The sequence below is a fragment of the Amblyomma americanum genome, chromosome 11 (assembly GCF_052857255.1).
Source record: "Amblyomma americanum isolate KBUSLIRL-KWMA chromosome 11, ASM5285725v1, whole genome shotgun sequence".
Classification (NCBI taxonomy): Eukaryota; Metazoa; Arthropoda; class Arachnida; order Ixodida; family Ixodidae; genus Amblyomma; species Amblyomma americanum.
The window spans coordinates 43094191-43111557 of record NC_135507.1 but is presented as its reverse complement, the minus strand read 5'-3'; the positions used below and the strand labels follow the sequence as shown (position 1 = coordinate 43111557).

The 17367-nt window shown below is 44.5% G+C and overlaps 1 long non-coding RNA gene across 1 annotated transcript in view; it reads left to right on the top strand.

Moving 5' to 3' along the window:
* The window catches only part of LOC144110147 (uncharacterized), a 34370-nt gene extending 17373 nt beyond the window's left edge, over positions 1–16997 (top strand). The window contains exon 5 of the long non-coding RNA XR_013309720.1: positions 15479–16997. This is a non-coding gene — a long non-coding RNA (uncharacterized LOC144110147). The remainder of the gene's footprint in view (positions 1–15478) is intronic.
* The last annotated feature ends 370 nt before the right edge of the window (positions 16998–17367 follow it).

Genomic DNA, 17367 nt, shown 5'->3' with positions numbered 1-17367 from the left:
TTTGTGACACCTCAATATGGGATCAGAACCTTCTAGCTTTCATTGAAAAATCTCCAGGCCTTTGTGTTGAACAGTGCTTGATTCAAGCAGACATAGATTTGATGAGATGTTGGGCAAAAAGCTGTTCTAAAGGTTGACAAGTCCAAGGTTGTTTCGCACGATCTTGATATGTTGTGGAACAGGAGCACCAATGATTGCCTCCCGTTTCTTCAGCTTAGGTGCAAGGCATTGCTTGTCTGATGACATGACTAAGAAATCCACTTCATTCGAAAAGAACTCACATTTCTCACACTTCAAATTGAGATCCACACTGTGTAGTTCATCAAGACCTGTCTTCAGATGCTTGATGTGTTCTGCATCATCAATGCTTCTGCAATTAAGATCAAGCACATGTCTGACTTGGGTTGCCTTCCAAAAACAATCGCAACCACGTCGAAAATGTGACCTGAGGAGAAACTTTGAATGGTGTCCCTGAATACAGAAAAAAGCCCTTATGTGTATTAATTGCTACAAACTTGAGACTATCCACATCAAGAGGAATTCACTGATATACCTCTCACGAATCCAACTTTGTAAACATTTTTCTGCTGGATAATGCTGCGCAGAGCTCTTTAGCAACCGAAATGAGACTTGTCTCCGACAGGCCAACGGGATGCACGGCCCCATGGAAATCTCCACAAATGGGCACGTGCCCTCATCTTCTTCCGGATTGTCGTTGCCAGTTGAAAATCCTCATTTGCTCCACATAAGCCGACCAATGCTGAGTTCCTCTTTCCATGACCTGGATGCGTCGAAAAGGCGGGATTTCACCTGGGATGTTGCCAGTGTGCGACGATCCTTGTTGGAAGGATGGAACAGAGACGCTACAGTATAAAAAGTGGTCATATCCAGAGGCTCGTTTATAGGCTGCTTGAGAGCCCAACGTACTCCAAGGCTATTTACTGAAAAGCACAAGACTGTCCAAAGTGGGCGCTAGCGCGAAGCTGTCTTCTTCAATCAAGTTTGTCCTGCATTTCGACCCGCATTGCAGAGCAGCAACATGATATTCTGCCCCTTCAACGGGTAAGCTTCTTTTTTCATGCTAGTGTTGACTTTCCGCCTGCTCTCCTGCCCCTCAACTGTGTTGTCGTCCGCCTGTCGGGAAAACCGTTGTTCTTGTTAGTTTTGACTTTTGATTCGTTTCGCGGCACGTCATGATGCTCGGGAGCTCCAGCATGTAAGTGATCGTCCATTTTATTTTGAGTTTTGAACTTCTCTCCAGCGCATCAGCGTGGTGTTCGAAGGCTGCACCGAGTAAGTCCTCGCTTTTCTAGTTTTCACTCTCCACCAGCTCTCTGGCGCACTGCTATGGGTAAGTCCTTTTTGATGCTGGTTTTTATTTGGATCACATCCCCTGTGCGTCATCGCGTTCGGGCACAGCTCGGGGTAAGTCCTCTTTTTTCACCTTAATTTTCACTTTGGACCTTTTCTCCTGCTCGTCACTGTGATGACTGGGAACTCCATGGGGTAAGTCTTCCTTTACTTCTGGTTTTACTTTACGTTGGATGCTCGTAGATGGTCCCCGTGTCTGGGTCATGTCGACAAGTTCTGTGCAACAACCTCCGCTGAGTGGCAGGCACTTGTCAGCTGTTTGAAAGCGGCAGGAACTCATGCTGGATCTGATCTGAAGTTTCTGGGCTGTACGCATGTTTCTGGCTGCAGCTGTGGTGCGGGACAGCGCCCCTTTTAAGCATGTATCTTCTGCTTGGGTGCTTGAACTGCAAAATGGTGTGAATGTCGTGGCGCAAGCAGCGAAATGCAGAGAATCTTTCAACTCATCAGTAAATTTCATGGTGCACACCACGTTTATCTCATGTGTTCCCATCCGAGATTGGAACTGCAGTCTTTTCTGCTTGGATTTGAAGACCATTGGTGCACTCCTCTTGAATATGTGTTTCTTGGAAGCACCCTTTCTACGCCTCGTAGGAGGCGAGTTGCTCAAGGTGGAAATAGCATGCCACGGCTTCTCTTCCCAAGCAAGAATACTCCAAGCTAGCTTCAAGCCAAAGGTGGTTTTTTATCACGATGGCGACATGAATGCACTGTTATGCAAACAGGCTTAAGCACTGAGATGATAGCTCAGCTGGTTGTGGAGAAATGAAATTGACTTCGGCAGATTTAGGAAACGCATCAATCATGATTAAGCGATGTGGACACTTCAACAGCTCTGCTTTCATAATATGAATGCAATACCATGGTTTTTAATGAAATGGCCATGGCATACATTGTACCAAGATAACTTTTTGATATGTTTTGTATACATCACGGCTTCTGACTTGGTTCAGGATTGCATTTTGAGTTCCTAGCTAACGGAACGCACCCCGCAATCATCGTAATTTTCTCCACTGCTGGATTCGCAGCATGCAATACCTGAAGTACTTGTGGTGGCAACATCTTGGCTATAATGATTCGAACTCCCCGTGACACTCTTCCTCTACGTAGACTCTGGTCTTTGAACTGGGAGGCAGAGCGAATCAACTCCCCTCCCACTCAAGTAGCCTCGAGAAACGACTGCATGTGCGACCTGCAAGCACCAATTCTCTCCAGCTAATTCGGTGAAATGCTGTTGGGAACAACAGATCAGAATACGCACATTGCGGCATGAAGATGTGAGACAGAACATGCTCATGTACAATTTCACAGCTCGCTGGATGTGGCAGTCTCCTGATGCCATCTGCACGACCAAACAAACTTCATGGGTTATGTATAAGCTTGAACAATCAATTTGGAAGTAATCGATGTCCACCTGATGACTCGAGGGAATGCTTGGGTATATGGTCTTCCCCGCAGGTAGTTTTGGAACCTGCTGATGACAAAACAGAGACCATTTCTGGCTTGTATATTCGGTGATTCTCAGACCAGGAGGCAGAGATCTTGATCCAATCGATGTGTGCTAGGAATGTCCCTTGATGAAGTGGAGCCACATCAACACTGTGTATTATTTCCTGGTTTGTGATGCCTCAGTATGGGATCAGCACCTAGTAGTTTCTAGGTTTCATTGAAAAATCTCCAGGCCTTTCTGTTGAACAGTGCCTGATTGAAGCAGACGTGGATATGATGAGATGTTGGGCAAAAAGCTGCTCTAAAAGTTGACCAGCCCAAGCTTGTTTTGCACCATCTTGATATGTTGTGGAACTGGCGCATCAATGATTGCCTCCACTTTCTTCAGCTTAGGTGCAAGGCATTCTTTGTCTCATGACATGACGAAGGAAATCCACTTCATTTGCAATGAAATAATATTTCTCACAGTTCAAAGTGAGATCCACGCTGTGTAGATCTGTCTTCAGATGCTTGATGTGTTCTGATCATCAACGCTTCGGCCAGTAAGATCAGGCATATATCTAACTCGGGTTGCCTTCTAAAAACTATCTCTACCACGGTGAAAATGTGGTCTGAGAAGGAACTTCAAATGGTGTCCATGAATGCAGAAAAAGACTCCTACGTGTAGTGATCGCTACAAACTTGAGACTGTCCACATGAAGAGGGAATTCAGTGATATGCTTCTCGCAAATCCAACTTTGTAAACCTTTTTCTGCGGGATAATGCAGCCCACAGCGCTTCAGCACCCAGAACAGGATATGTCTCCGAGAAGCCAAGAGTACGAACAGTCGCATTGAAATCTCCACAAATGGCCACGTGCCCTGATCTTTTTCCGGATTTCGTTGCCAATTGAAAATTTTCATCTGCTCCACATAAGCCGGCCAATGGTCGGTTCTGCCCTCCATGACCTGGATGCGTCTGAAAGCCGGCATTTCACTCGCATGTCGCCAGTGTGCGACGATCTTTGTTGGAAGAATAGAGCAGAGGCGCTACAGTATAAAAAGTGGTCATATCCAATGGCTCGTTTATAGGCTGCTTAAAAAGCCAAGGTATTTCAAGGCTGTTTACTGAAAAGCACAAGGCTGTCCAAAGTGGACGCTAGTGCGAAGCTGAGGCTTCTTCAATCACGTTTGTCCTGAATTTCGACCCACACTGCAGAGCAGCACCATGATATTCTGCCCCTTCAATGGGTAAGCTTCTTTTTCATGTTAGTGTTGACTTTTCGCCAGCTCTCCTGCCTCTCAACTGTGTTGTCGTCTGTCTGGCAGGAAAACCGTTGTTTCTGTTAGTTTTTACTTTTGATTCGTTTCGCGGCACGTCATGATGCTCGGGAGCTCCAGCATGTAAGTGATCGTCCATTGTATTTTGAGTTTTGAACTTCTCTACGGCGCATCATCGTGATGTTCGAGGGCTGCACCGAGTAAGTCCTTGCTTTTCAAGTTTTCACTCTCCGCCAGCCCTTTTGCGCATTAACGTTGGGCTCGAAGCACTGCAGTGGGTAAGTCTTTCTTCATGTTAGTTTCTTTTTGGATCCCCTCTTCTGTGCGTCATCGTTGCGTTCGGGCGCAGCACCGGGTAAGTCCTCGTCCTTCGTATTAATTTCCACTTTCGACCCCCACTCCGGTGCATCGCTGGTATAAGCGGGCATTCCATATGGTAAATCTTCCTTCACTCCGGGTTTTACTTCACGTTGGCTTTTCGTATATGGGGCCCGTGTCTGGGTCATGTAGACAAGTTCTGTGCAACGACCTCCACCAAAGAGGCAGGCACTAGCCAGCCGTTTGAAAGCGGCAGGAACTCACACTTGATCTGCTCTGAAGTTCCTGGGCTGTGCGGATGTTTCTGGCTGCAGCTGTGGTGCAGGACAGTGCCACTTTTCAGGATATATCTTCCGCTTGGGCGCTTGAACTAGAAAATGGTCTGAAAGTGATGGTGTAAGCACCGACGTGCAGAGAACCTTCCAACTCATTAGTAATTCACATGGTGCACACCATATTTATCACATGTTTTCCCATCTGAGATTGGAACTGCAGTCTTTTCTGCTAGCCTTTGAAGATGCTTGGTGCACTCCTCTTGAATTTGTGTTTGTTGCAATTGCCCTTTCTTCGTCCCATAGAAGGCGGGTTGCTCAAAATGCAAATAGCGTGCCACGGATTGTCTTCTGAAGAACAAATACTACATGCTGGCTTTTAGTGAAAGTTGGTTTTTTATCACTCACAATGGCGTCACGGAAGCCCTGTTGTGCAAACAGGCCTGAGCATTGAAATGCTAGCTCAGCTGGTTGTGAAGAAATGAAATTGACTTCTGCACACTTAGGAAACGCATCAATCATGATTTAGCAATGTGGACACTTCAGCGGTTAAGTTTTCATAATTTGAATGCAATACCATGGTTTTTCATGAAATGGTCATGGCATACATTGTACCACAATAATGTTTTTATATAATTTGCATACATCACAGCTTCTGACTTGATTCATAATTGCATTGTGAGTACCTCGCTAACAGAAGGCACTTGGCAATACTCTTAATCACTGCACTGCTGGATTCTCAACATGCAATATCTGAAGTACTTGCGGTGGCAACATCTTGGCTATAATGATTCGGACTCCCCATGACGCTCTTCCTCTACGTTGACTCTGGTCTTTGAACTGTGAGGCAAAGGGAATCAACTCATCTCCCACTCGAAGAGGGCTTCAAGAAACAACTGCGTGTGCGATATGCAAGCAGCAAGTCTCTCCAGCTCATTTGGTGAAACGCTGTTGGAAACAAGAGACCAGGACACGCACCTTGTGGCACGAAGTATTCAAACGGAGCGTACTCATGTATAGTTTGACAGCTCGCTGGATGTGGCTGTTTTCTGATGCCATCTGAACGACCAAACAAACTTCCTGGGTTATGTATAAGCTTGAACAAATTACTTGGAGGAATCGATGCCCACCTGATGACTCGAGGGAATTCTTGGGTATATGTTCTTCCCCGCAGGTATTTTTGGAACCTGCTGATGACAAAAACAGAGACCATTGCTTGCTTGCATATTCAATGTGTCTTAGACCAGGAGGCAAAGATCTTGATCCAAATGCCATTTGTCCTTGAGTTCCCTCACTTTTGATGTGTGCTAGGAATGTGCCTTGATGAAGTGGAGGCACATCAACACTGTGTAATATTTCTTGGTTTGTGATGCCTCAGTATGGGATCAGCACCTACTAATTTCTAGCTTTCATTTAAAAATCTCCAGGATTTTCTGTTGAACAGTGCCTGATTCAAGCAGACATTGATTTGATGAGATGTTGGGCAAAAAGCTGCTCTAAAGGTTGACAAGTCCAAGGTTGTTTTGCACCATCTTGATATGTTGTGGAACTGGTGCATCAATGATTGCCTCCACTTTCTTCAGCTTAGGTGCAAGGCATTGCTTGTCTGATGGCATGACGAAGGAAATCCACTTCATTTGAAAAGAACTCACAAGTCTCACACTTTAAAGTGAGATCCACGCTGTACAGTTCATCAAGATCTGTCTTCAGGTGCTTGATGTGTTCTGCATCATCAACGCTTCTTCCAGTAGGATCAAGCACATGTCTAACTCGGTGTGCCTTCCAAAAACATTCTCTACCATGCTGAAAATGTGGTCTGAGAAGGAACTTCAAATGGTGTCCATGAATGCAGAAAAAGACTCCTACGTGTAGTAATCGCCACAGACTTGAGGCTATCCACATCGAGAGAAATTCACTGATGTGCTTCTCGCAAATCCAACTTTGTAAACTTTTTTCTGCCAGATAATGCAGCCCACAGCTCTTCAGCACTCGGAACAGGATATGTCTCCGAAAGACCAAGAGTGCGCACAGTTGCATTGAAATCTTCACAAATGGGCACGTGCCCTGATCTTCTTCCGGATTGTCGTTGCCAATTGAAAATTTTCATCTGCTCCACATAAGCCGGCCAATGCTTGGTTCCACTCTCCATGACCTGGATGTGTCCAGAAACCGGGGTTTCACCTTGCATGTCGCCAGTGTGTGACGATCCTTGTTGGAAGGATGGAGCAGAGACGCTACAATAAATAAAAGCACTCATAACCAACGGCTCATATATAGGCTGCTTGATAAGCCAAGGTAATCTAAGGGTGTTTTCTGAAAAGCACAAAGCTGTCCAAAGCGGGCAGTAACGCGCAGCTGTGTCTTCTTCAGTGAATGTGTCCTGAATTTCGACCCGCACTGCAGAGCGGCATGGCATAATGATATTCTCGCACTGCAACAAGTAAGCTTCTTTTTTCATGTTAGTGTTGACTTTTCGCCTGCTCTCCAGCCCTTCAATTATGTTGTCATCCGCCCTGCAGAAAAATGTTCATTGTTCCTGTTACTTTGGACTTTTGATACGTTTGCAGACATGTCATGATGGTCAGGAGCTCCATCACGTAAGTGATCGTCTATTATGTTTTGAACTTCTCTACGGCGCATCATCGTAATGTTTGAGGGCTGCACCGAGTAAGTCCTCGCTTTTCTAGTTTTCACTCTCCTCCAGCTCTCTGGCGCGTCAACGTGGGTGTCGGAGCACTGCTATGGGTAAGTCATTTTTGATGCTGGTTTTTATTTGGATCGCATCCCCTGTGGGTCATCGCGTTCGGTTGCAGCACCAGGTAAGCCCTCTTTTTTTCACCTTAATTTTCACTTAGGACCTCCTCTCCTGCGCGTCCCCATGGTTACCGGGCACACCATGGGGTAAGCCTTCCTTTACATTGGGTTTTACTTTACGTTGGATGCTCGTAGATGGTCTCCGTGTCTGGGTCGTGTGTACAAGTTCTGTGCAACAACCTCCGCCGAAGAGGCAGGCACTAGTCAGCTGTTTGAAAGTGGCAGGAACTCACGCTGGATCTGCTCTGAAGTTTCTGGGCTGTACGGATGTTTCTGGCTGCAGCTGTGATGCAGGACAGCACCCCTTTTAAGCATGTATCTTCTGCTTGGGCGCTTGAACTGGAAAATGGTCCAAATGTCGTGGCGCAAGCAGCGAAGTGCAGAGAATCTTTCAACTCATCAGTAAATTTCATGGTGCACACCACGTTTATCTCATGTGTTCCCATCCGAGATTGGAACTGCAGTCTTTTCTGCTTGGATTTGAAGACCATTGGTGCACTCCTCTTGAATATGTGTTTCTTGGAAGCACCCTTTCTACGCCTCGTAGGAGGCGAGTTGCTCAAGGTGGAAATAGCATGCCACGGCTTGTCTTCCCAAGCAAGAATACTCCAAGCTAGCTTCAAGACAAAGGTGGTTTTTTTATCACGATGGCGACATGAATGCACTGTTATGCAAACAGGCTTAAGCACTGAGATGATAGCTCAGCTGGTTGTGGAGGTATGAAACTGACTTCGGCAGATTTAGGAAACGCATAAATCACGATTAAGCGATGTGGACACTTCAACAGTTCTGCTTTCATAATATGAATGCAATCCCATGGTTTTTAATGAACTGGCTATGGCATACATTGTACCAAGATAAGTTTTTGATATGTTTTGCATACATCACGGCTTCTGACTTGGTTCAGGATTGCATTTTGAGTTCCTAGCTAACGGAACGCACCCGGCAATCATCTTAATTTTCTCCACTGCTGGATTTGCAGCATGCAATACCTGAAGTACTTGTGGTGGCAACATCTTGGCTATAATGATTCGAACTCCCCGTGACGCTCTTCCTCTACGTAGACTCTGGTCTTTGAACTGGGAGGCAAAAGGAATCAACTCGTCTCCCACTCAAGAGGGCCTCGAGAAACGACTGCATGTGTGATCTGCAAGCACCAAGTCTCTCCAGCTCATTCGGTGCAACGCTGTTGGGAACAAGAGATCAGAATATGCACATTGTGGCATGAAGAAGTGAGACAGAACGTGTTCATGTATAATTTCACAGCTCGCTGGATGTGGCAGTCTCCTGATGCCATGTGCACGACCAAACAAACTTCATGGGTTATGTATAAGCTTGAACAATCAACTTGGAAGTAATCGATGCCCACCTGATGACTCGAGGGAATGCTTGAGTATATGGTCTTCCCCGCAGGCATTTTTGGAACCTGCTGATGACAAAAAAACAGAGACCATTGCTTGCTTGTATATTCGGTGCTTCTCAGACCAGGAGGCAGAGATCTTGATCCAATCGATGTGTGCTAGGAATGTCCCTTGATGAAGTGGAGCCACATCAACACTGTGTATTATTTCCTGGTTTGTGATTTCCTCAGTATGGGATCAGCACCTAGTAGTTTCTAGGTTTCATTGAAAAATCTCCAGGCCTTTCTGTTGAACAATGCCTGATTCAAGCAGACATAGATTTTATGAGGTGTTGGGCAAAAAGCTGCTCTAAATGTTCACAAATCCGAGGTTGTTTTGCACCATCTTGATATGTTGTGGAACTGGCGCATCAATGATTGTTTCCACTTTCTTCAGCTTAGGTGCAAGGCATTGTTTCTCATGACATAACGAATGAAATCCACTTCATTTGCAAAGAAATCATATTTCTCACAGTTCAAAGTGATATCCACGCTGTGTAGATCTGCCTTCATATGCTTGATGTGTTCTGCTGCATCATCAACGCTTCTGCCAGTAAGATCAAGCACATGTCTAACTTGGGTTGCCTTCCAAAAACATTCTCTACCACGCTGAAAATGTGGTCTGAGAAGGAAATTCAAATGGTGTCCATGAATGCAGAAAAAGACTCCTACGTGTAGTAATCGCAACAGACTTGAGGCTGTCCACATCGAGAGAAATTCACTGATGTGCTTCTCACAAATCCAACTTTGTAGACCTTTTTCTGCCGGATAATGCAGCCCACAGCTCTTCAGCACCCGGAACAGGATATGTCTCCGAAAGGTCAGGAGTACGCACAGTTGCATTGAAATCTCCACAAATGGGCACGTGCCCTGATCTTCTTCCGGATTCTCGTTGCCAATTGAAAATTTTCGTCTGCTCAACATAAGCCGGCCAATGCTTGGTTCCGCCTTCCATGACCTGGATGCATCCAAAAACCGGGGTTTCACCTCGCACGTCGCCGGTGCGCTCCGATCTTTGTTGGAAGGATGGAGCAGAGACGCTGCGGTATAAAAAGTGGTCATACCCAATGGCTTGTTTATAGGCTGCTTGAAAACCCAAGGTACTCCAAGGCTGTTTACTGAAAAGCACAAGGTTGTCCAAAGCGGGCGGTAGCGCGAAGTTGTCTTCTTCAATCAAGTTTGTCCTGAGTTTCGACCCACATTGCAGAGCAGCACTATGATATTCTGCCCCTACAATGGGTCAGCTTCTTTTTTCATGTTAGTGTTGACTTTTTGCCTGCTCTCCTGCCCCTCAACTGTGTTGTCGTCCGCCTGTCGGGAAAACCGTTGTTCCTGTTAGTTTTTACATTTGATTCGTTTCGCGGCACGTCATGATGCTCGGGAGCTCCAGCATGTAAGTGATCGTCCATTATATTTTGAGTTTTGAACTTCTCTCCAGCACATCAGTGCGATGTTCGAGGCCTGCACCGAGTAAGTTCTTGCTTTTCAAGTTTTCACCCTCCGCCAGCCCTCCGGCGCATCAACGTGGGGCTCAGAGCACTGCAGCGGGTAAGTCTTTCTTCATGTTAGTTTTTTTTTTTTGGATCCCCTACCCTGTGCGTCATCGTTGCGTTCAGCCGCAGTACCAGGTAAGTCCTTGTCCTTCACGTTAATTTTCACTTTCGACCCCTACTCCGGTGCGTCACTGGTATATTAGCGGGCATTCCATAGGGTAAATCTTCCTTCATTCTGGGTTTTACTTCATGTTGGCTTTTCGTATATGGTCCCCATGTCTGGGTCATGCAGACAAGTTCTGTGCAACGACCTCTACCTAAGAGGCAGGCACTAGCCAGCTGTTTGAAAGCGGCAGGAACTCGCGCTTGATCTGCTCTGAAGTTTCTGGGCTGTTTGGATGTCTCTGGCTGCAGGTGTGTTGCAGGACAGTGCCACTTTTCAGAATTTATCTTCCGCTTGGGTGCTTGAACTGGAGAATGGTCTGAAAGTGATGGTGTAAGCAGCGATTTGCAGAGAACCTTCCAACTCATCAGTAAATCACATGGTGCACACCATGTTCATCACATGTTTTCTCATCTGAGATTGGAACTGCAGTCTTTTCTGCTAGGATTTGAAGACTCTTGGTGCACTCCTCTTGAGTATGTGTTAGTTGCAATGACCCTTTCTGCACCCCATAGGAGGTGGGTTGCTCAAAATGAAAATGGCATGCCACGGATTGTCTTCCCAAGCACGGATACTCCATGCTAGCTTCCAGCCAAAGGTGTTTTTTTTATCACGAAGGCAACAGGAAAGCCGAGTTGTGCATACAGACCTGAGCACTGAAGTGCTAGCTCAGCTGGTTGTGAAGAAATGAAATTGACTTCAGCAGATTTAGCAAACGCATCAATGATGAATAAGCGATGGGGATGCTTCAACGGCTCAGCTTTCATAATATGAATGCAATTTCATGGTTTTGCATGAAATGGCCATGGCATACATTGTACCACAATAATTTTTTTATATGTTTTGCATACGTCACAGCTTTTGACTTGATTCAGGATTGCATTGTGAGTACCTAGTTGACAGATTGCTTTCAGCAATCATCTTAATTTGCTCCACTGCTAGATTCTCAACATGCAATATCTGAAGTACTTGCAGTGGCAACGTCCTGGCTATAATGATTCGAACTCTCCATGACGCTCTGCCCCTATGCAGACTCTGGTCTTTGAACTGGGAGGCAAAAGGAATCAACTCGTCTCCCACTCAAGAGGGCCTCGAGAAATGGCTGCATGTGTGATCTGCAAGCACCAAGTCTCTCCAGCTCATTCGGTGAAACACTGTTGGGAAAAAGAGATCAGATTATGCACATTGCGGCATGAAGAAGTCAGACAGAACGTGCTCATGTATAGTTTCACAGCTCGTTACAGTTGGCAGTCTCCTGATGCCATCTGCTTGAACAATCAACTTGGAAGTAATCGATGGCCACCTGATGACTCGAGGAAATGCTTGGGTATATGGTCTTCCCCGCAGGTATTTTTGGAACCTGCTGATGACAAAAACGGAGACCATTGTTTGCTTGTATATTCGGTGTTTCTGAGACCACGAGGCAAAGATCTTGATCCAAATGCCATTTGTCCTTGAGTTCCATCGCTTTCGATGTTTGCTTGGAATGTGCCTTGACGAAGGGGAGGCACATCAACACTGTGTATTAGTTCTTTGGTTTGTGACGCCTCAGCATGGGATCAGAATCTTCTAGCTTTCATTGAAAAATCTCCAGGCCTTTGTGTTGAACAGTGCTTGATTCAAGCAGACATTGATTTGATGAGATGTTGGGCAAAAAGCTGCTCTAAAGGTTGACAAGTCCAAGGTTGTTTTGCACCATCTTGATATGTTGTGGAACTGGTGCATCAATGATTGCTTCCACTTTTTTCAGCTTAGGTGCAAGGCATTGTTTGTCTGATGACATGACGAAGGAAATCCGCTTCATTTGAAAAGAACTCATAATTCTCGCACTTCAAATTGAGATCCACGCTGAGTAGTTCATAAAGACCTGTCTTCAGATATTTGTTGTGTTCTGCATCATCAGCGCTTGTGCCAAAAGATCAAGGTCTAATTTTGGTTGCCATCCAAAAACATTCTCTACCATGCTGAAAATGTGGTCTGAGAAGGAACTTCAAATGGTGTCCATGAATGCAGAAAAAGACTCCTACGTGTAGTAATCGCCACAGACTTGAGGCTATCCACATCGAGAGAAATTCACTGATGTGCTTCTCGCAAATCCAACTTTGTAAACTTTTTTCTGCCAGATAATGCAGCCCACAGCTCTTCAGCACTCGGAACAGGATATGTCTCCGAAAGACCAAGAGTGCGCACAGTTGCATTGAAATCTTCACAAATGGGCACGTGCCCTGATCTTCTTCCGGATTGTCGTTGCCAATTGAAAATTTTCATCTGCTCCACATAAGCCGGCCAATGCTTGGTTCCGCTCTCCATGACCTGGATGTGTCCAGAAACCGGGGTTTCACCTTGCATGTCGCCAGTGTGTGACGATCCTTGTTGGAAGGATGGAGCAGAGACGCTACAATAAATAAAAGCACTCATAACCAACGGCTCATATATAGGCTGCTTGATAAGCCAAGGTAATCTAAGGGTGTTTTCTGAAAAGCACAAAGCTGTCTAAAGCGGGCAGTAACGCGCAGCTGTGTCTTCTTCAGTGAATGTGTCCTGAATTTCGACCCGCACTGCAGAGCGGCATGGCATAATGATATTCTCGCACTGCAACAAGTAAGCTTCTTTTTTCATGTTAGTGTTGACTTTTCGCCTGCTCTCCAGCCCTTCAATTATGTTGTCATCCGCCCTGCAGAAAAATGTTCATTGTTCCTGTTACTTTGGACTTTTGATACGTTTGCAGACATGTCATGATGGTCAGGAGCTCCATCACGTAAGTGATCGTCTATTATGTTTTGAACTTCTCTACGGCGCATCATCGTAATGTTTGAGGGCTGCACCGAGTAAGTCCTTGCTTTTCAAGTTTTCACTCTCGTCCAGCTCTCCGATGCGTCCATGTGGGGCCCATGAGCACTGCAGCGGGTAAGTCTTTTTTCTTGTTAGTTTTTATTTGGACCGCTTTCCAGCGCGTCCTTTCTGTGTTTGGGTGCAGCACCGATTAAATCCTCTTCCTTCGTATTAATTTTCACTTTTGACCCTCACTTCGGCGTGTCCCCATGGTGACTGGGCACTCCATTGGGTAAGTCTTCTTTCACTTCGGGTTTTAATTTATGTTGGCTCCTCGTAGATGGTCTCCGTGTCTGGGTCGTGTGTACAAGTTCTGTGCAACAACCTCCGCCGAAGAGGCAGGCACTAGTCAGCTGTTTGAAAGTGGCAGGAACTCACGCTGGATCTGCTCTGAAGTTTCTGGGCTGTACGGATGTTTCTGGCTGCAGCTGTGATGCAGGACAGCACCCCTTTTAAGCATGTATCTTCTGCTTGGGCGCTTGAACTGGAAAATGGTCCAAATGTCGTGGTGCAAGCAGCGAAGTGCAGAGAATCTTCCAATTATCAGTAATTCTCTTGGTGCACACCACGCTTATCTTATGTGTTCTCATCCGATATTGAAACTGCAGTCTTTTCTGCTAAGATTTGAAGACCCTTGGTGCAATCCTTTTGTTTTGAGTTTGTGTTAGTTGGAAGCTACCTTTATGTGCCCTGTAGGAGGCGGGTTGCTTAAATAGAAATAGCATGCCACGGATTGCCTTCCGAAGCACGAATACTTCATGCTGGCTCCTAGTGAAAGGTGATTTTTATCAGTCACAATGGCGTCAGGAAAGCAAACAGGCCTGAGCACTGACATGCTAGGCCAGCTGATTGTGAAGAAATGAAATTGACTTCGACCCCGTTATGAAACATATTAACCATGACTAAGCGATGCTGACCCGTCAACGGCCCTGCTTTTATAATGTGAATCTAATCCCATGGTTTTTCAGCAAATGGGCTCTGCACACGTGGTACCACGGTGATTTTTTGATAAGCTTGGCGCACAGCACAGCTCCTGACTTGATTCAGAATGGCATTGTCAGTACTTGGCCACCGTAGAAGACACCAAGCAATCATCTTAAATTTGTGCACTCCTGGATTCTCAGCAGATAATATCTGAAATATTTGCGGTATTAATAATCATTCTTGCTCCCCATGAATATCTGCCCCTGTGTAGACTCTCGTCTTTGGACGGGAAGGGGTCAGAAGGAATCAACTCGTCTCCCACTCGAGGAGGGCCTCGAGAAACAACAGCATGTGCAATCTGCGGAGCACCAAGTCTCTCCAGCTCATTCGGTCAATTGCTGTTGGGAACAGGAGACCAGGATACTTCGTTCTATAAAACCTATTTTAGGATAATGTAAATCATGTAGACATCAAGAACGTTTTACCGAAGTTATTTTATCTGTGCTATGCATTGGACACACTCGCCTTACACACAACTTCCTTCTGACAAAACAAGACAAACCTCTCTGTGAAATGTGTGGCAATGAACTCTGAGTAAACCACATTTTAATTTCATGTATAAAACTTGATCAACTAAGGAAAAAATATTTTAGAACGTTTTACAATGAACACATCCAATTGCACCCCCTGTTGCTTTTAGGTGATCGAGCACTGATTTATTTTGAGCACTGATTGATTTTTCAAGTACTTGTAAGTTTTTCAGAGAAGCCAATGTTTTAAACAAACTCTAGGTATAAAATGCCTCACCTTTAACAAAAGCTCTCTCGTTGTGTTTGCCGCATCATAGTCTCAGTTGCTTTTGCACCATTAAAATCAATATATCTAGGATGTTACAGTTGTTGTCTGTTATTGTTTCAAATATTTGTATTTTGTAGCTGGGAACTTCAACGTCTATATGATACTAATGAAGAAATGTGAGAATTTAGGAATAGTTGCTGTTCTCTTGAATTTCTTTTTATGCCTTCAATAATTCTATTTTTGCTTGATGAGTATCTGACACTTTCTCTTCATGGGTATTGTGTTTTTCACAGCTAATAACAATGTAATATTTCACTATCTGCCAATATATGTTTTTATTTATGTGCAAATACTAACACAGAATTTTATGTTCCCATTTTCTTCAGGTGCTATTTGGTGCTTGACTCTGCTTGAATGCCTCAGCTGCTTCATCATCATCAGCCAAACTATGTCCTCTGCGGGGCAATGCCATCTGTCATTGATTAGCAATTAACCCTTTCATGTGCCATTTGAAGCCACCTATTCTCCACAGTCTCAGAATCTCATTCAGCCACCTTGTCGCCCCGTTATATTTACCTTCCCTTGGAATCACTCCATGGTCATAAGCGGCTATTTGTCATCTATTCTTAAATAACCAATGCTTGCTTAGGCAGTGGCTTACACATCGTGAAATGAATTAGCATTTCTAGACAGAATTAACATGGTTCTGCTTCTTGTTATCTTGCTGGTTAGGTCTGGCAAGCAGTCAGTGTTATATGAAGAGAATAAATATATGTGCGATAATGTTGCAACTTAAACTTCATGCAGCTGCTTCGATCGCATAGAACACCCACACTTATGTGGACAACTTGATAAGCAGTCTATAAACGTGTCAGGAATGATCTTCTAAATCACTTGCTTTAATGAGAGTCGAGAATTCACTAACAGTACAGGCTGCAGTTTTAGCTTTTTTTGTGCCAGTTGAAGGCCAATGGAGTTGTTTACATATTGAGTACGAAATGAAATATAACTTCTTTGCTTGAATATTTGGTTTTCCTAACATTATGCTGAAAACTCGACTAGAAGACCATTATTTAGAATAATGCTAGGTTATTGTTTACAATGGAACACTAAAATTGGAATTCCAATAACTGTGCTTCTGTGCTAACAGACTGCACATAAAAATAACCTGAGCCTTAATAATGTCCCCCAATGAACACAATCTGTTGCATCAAGCTAGATAGGACCGCTTATGTAAAGACAACTTTCAAGACACAAATTTGCACTCTTGTAATATGAAAGAATGGCTTCCACACAATTGATCATTTGCTGGCTCTGGGAAGCACCACATGGCAATGCGGTGGGTGCTTGTACAGAATCGACGTGTATGGATTCAGGATTTCATATCAAGTGGCTGAAACACCAGCAGCTTTATTATTTTTTTGGTGTGTGGACGTGTGGTTCTTTATCGCATTTCTTTCATATTGTTGTCTCGTTATATTGTCTCGCAAATGCAAATTTAGTTATTCATACTATTCCGTTATTCCTTTTGCTCTTGGTTGTTTCTTTTTTCCTTCTTGAGAAAGTTTTGCATGTGATTTTGTACTGTCTGGATTGTTAGTGTTTCTGCATTATGTTGTTTTTTGATTAAGGGAGGAACCAAGTATTCTTTTTTAATAGAAATCATTTGACTGCAGCAATGCAAGGACTGCATTCATAGCAACACTGTTACCTCCTCATATATCACTACAGCTTCATCAACTGCACCGCAGTCCAACTTTAGTTACAAGCTGTCTTTTACAACTAGGAGTATTAAAGCTTATTGTTTAAGTTGCATGCTATTTTTGATAATTGTCCAAGTTTATGCCTGTTTACCTTTCCAGTAATTGCCTAATGTGTTATGAAGGAGGTGTGGCTAAAGAAGGGAAGCCTTTATGACACATTGAAAAGTGTATTTGATGCACTGTTAGCATTATACTGATTCCGTTTCCTTTTTTGCTAACATTGCAGAAACTGCTAGATGTCTTGGTGACTCTCTGACGAGTTTCCTTGAAAGCGCAGAAAAAGACAAGGGCGACTGTGGCAAAGCAATGAGGGAACTTGGAAAGGCAAGTCTTAATCATTGTCTAATGGGATGGAAAAGCATCCTCTGCATCAGGGCACCCCCCCCCGATCCCAGCGAACGTTTAACTGCAATCTCGGTCCTTATGCCTAGAAGATATTGTCAAATCTGAAGAACCACTTGTGAACCCAGTGAAGAAAAGCCTTTCAAATGCAAATTACGCTCAGCGGAATT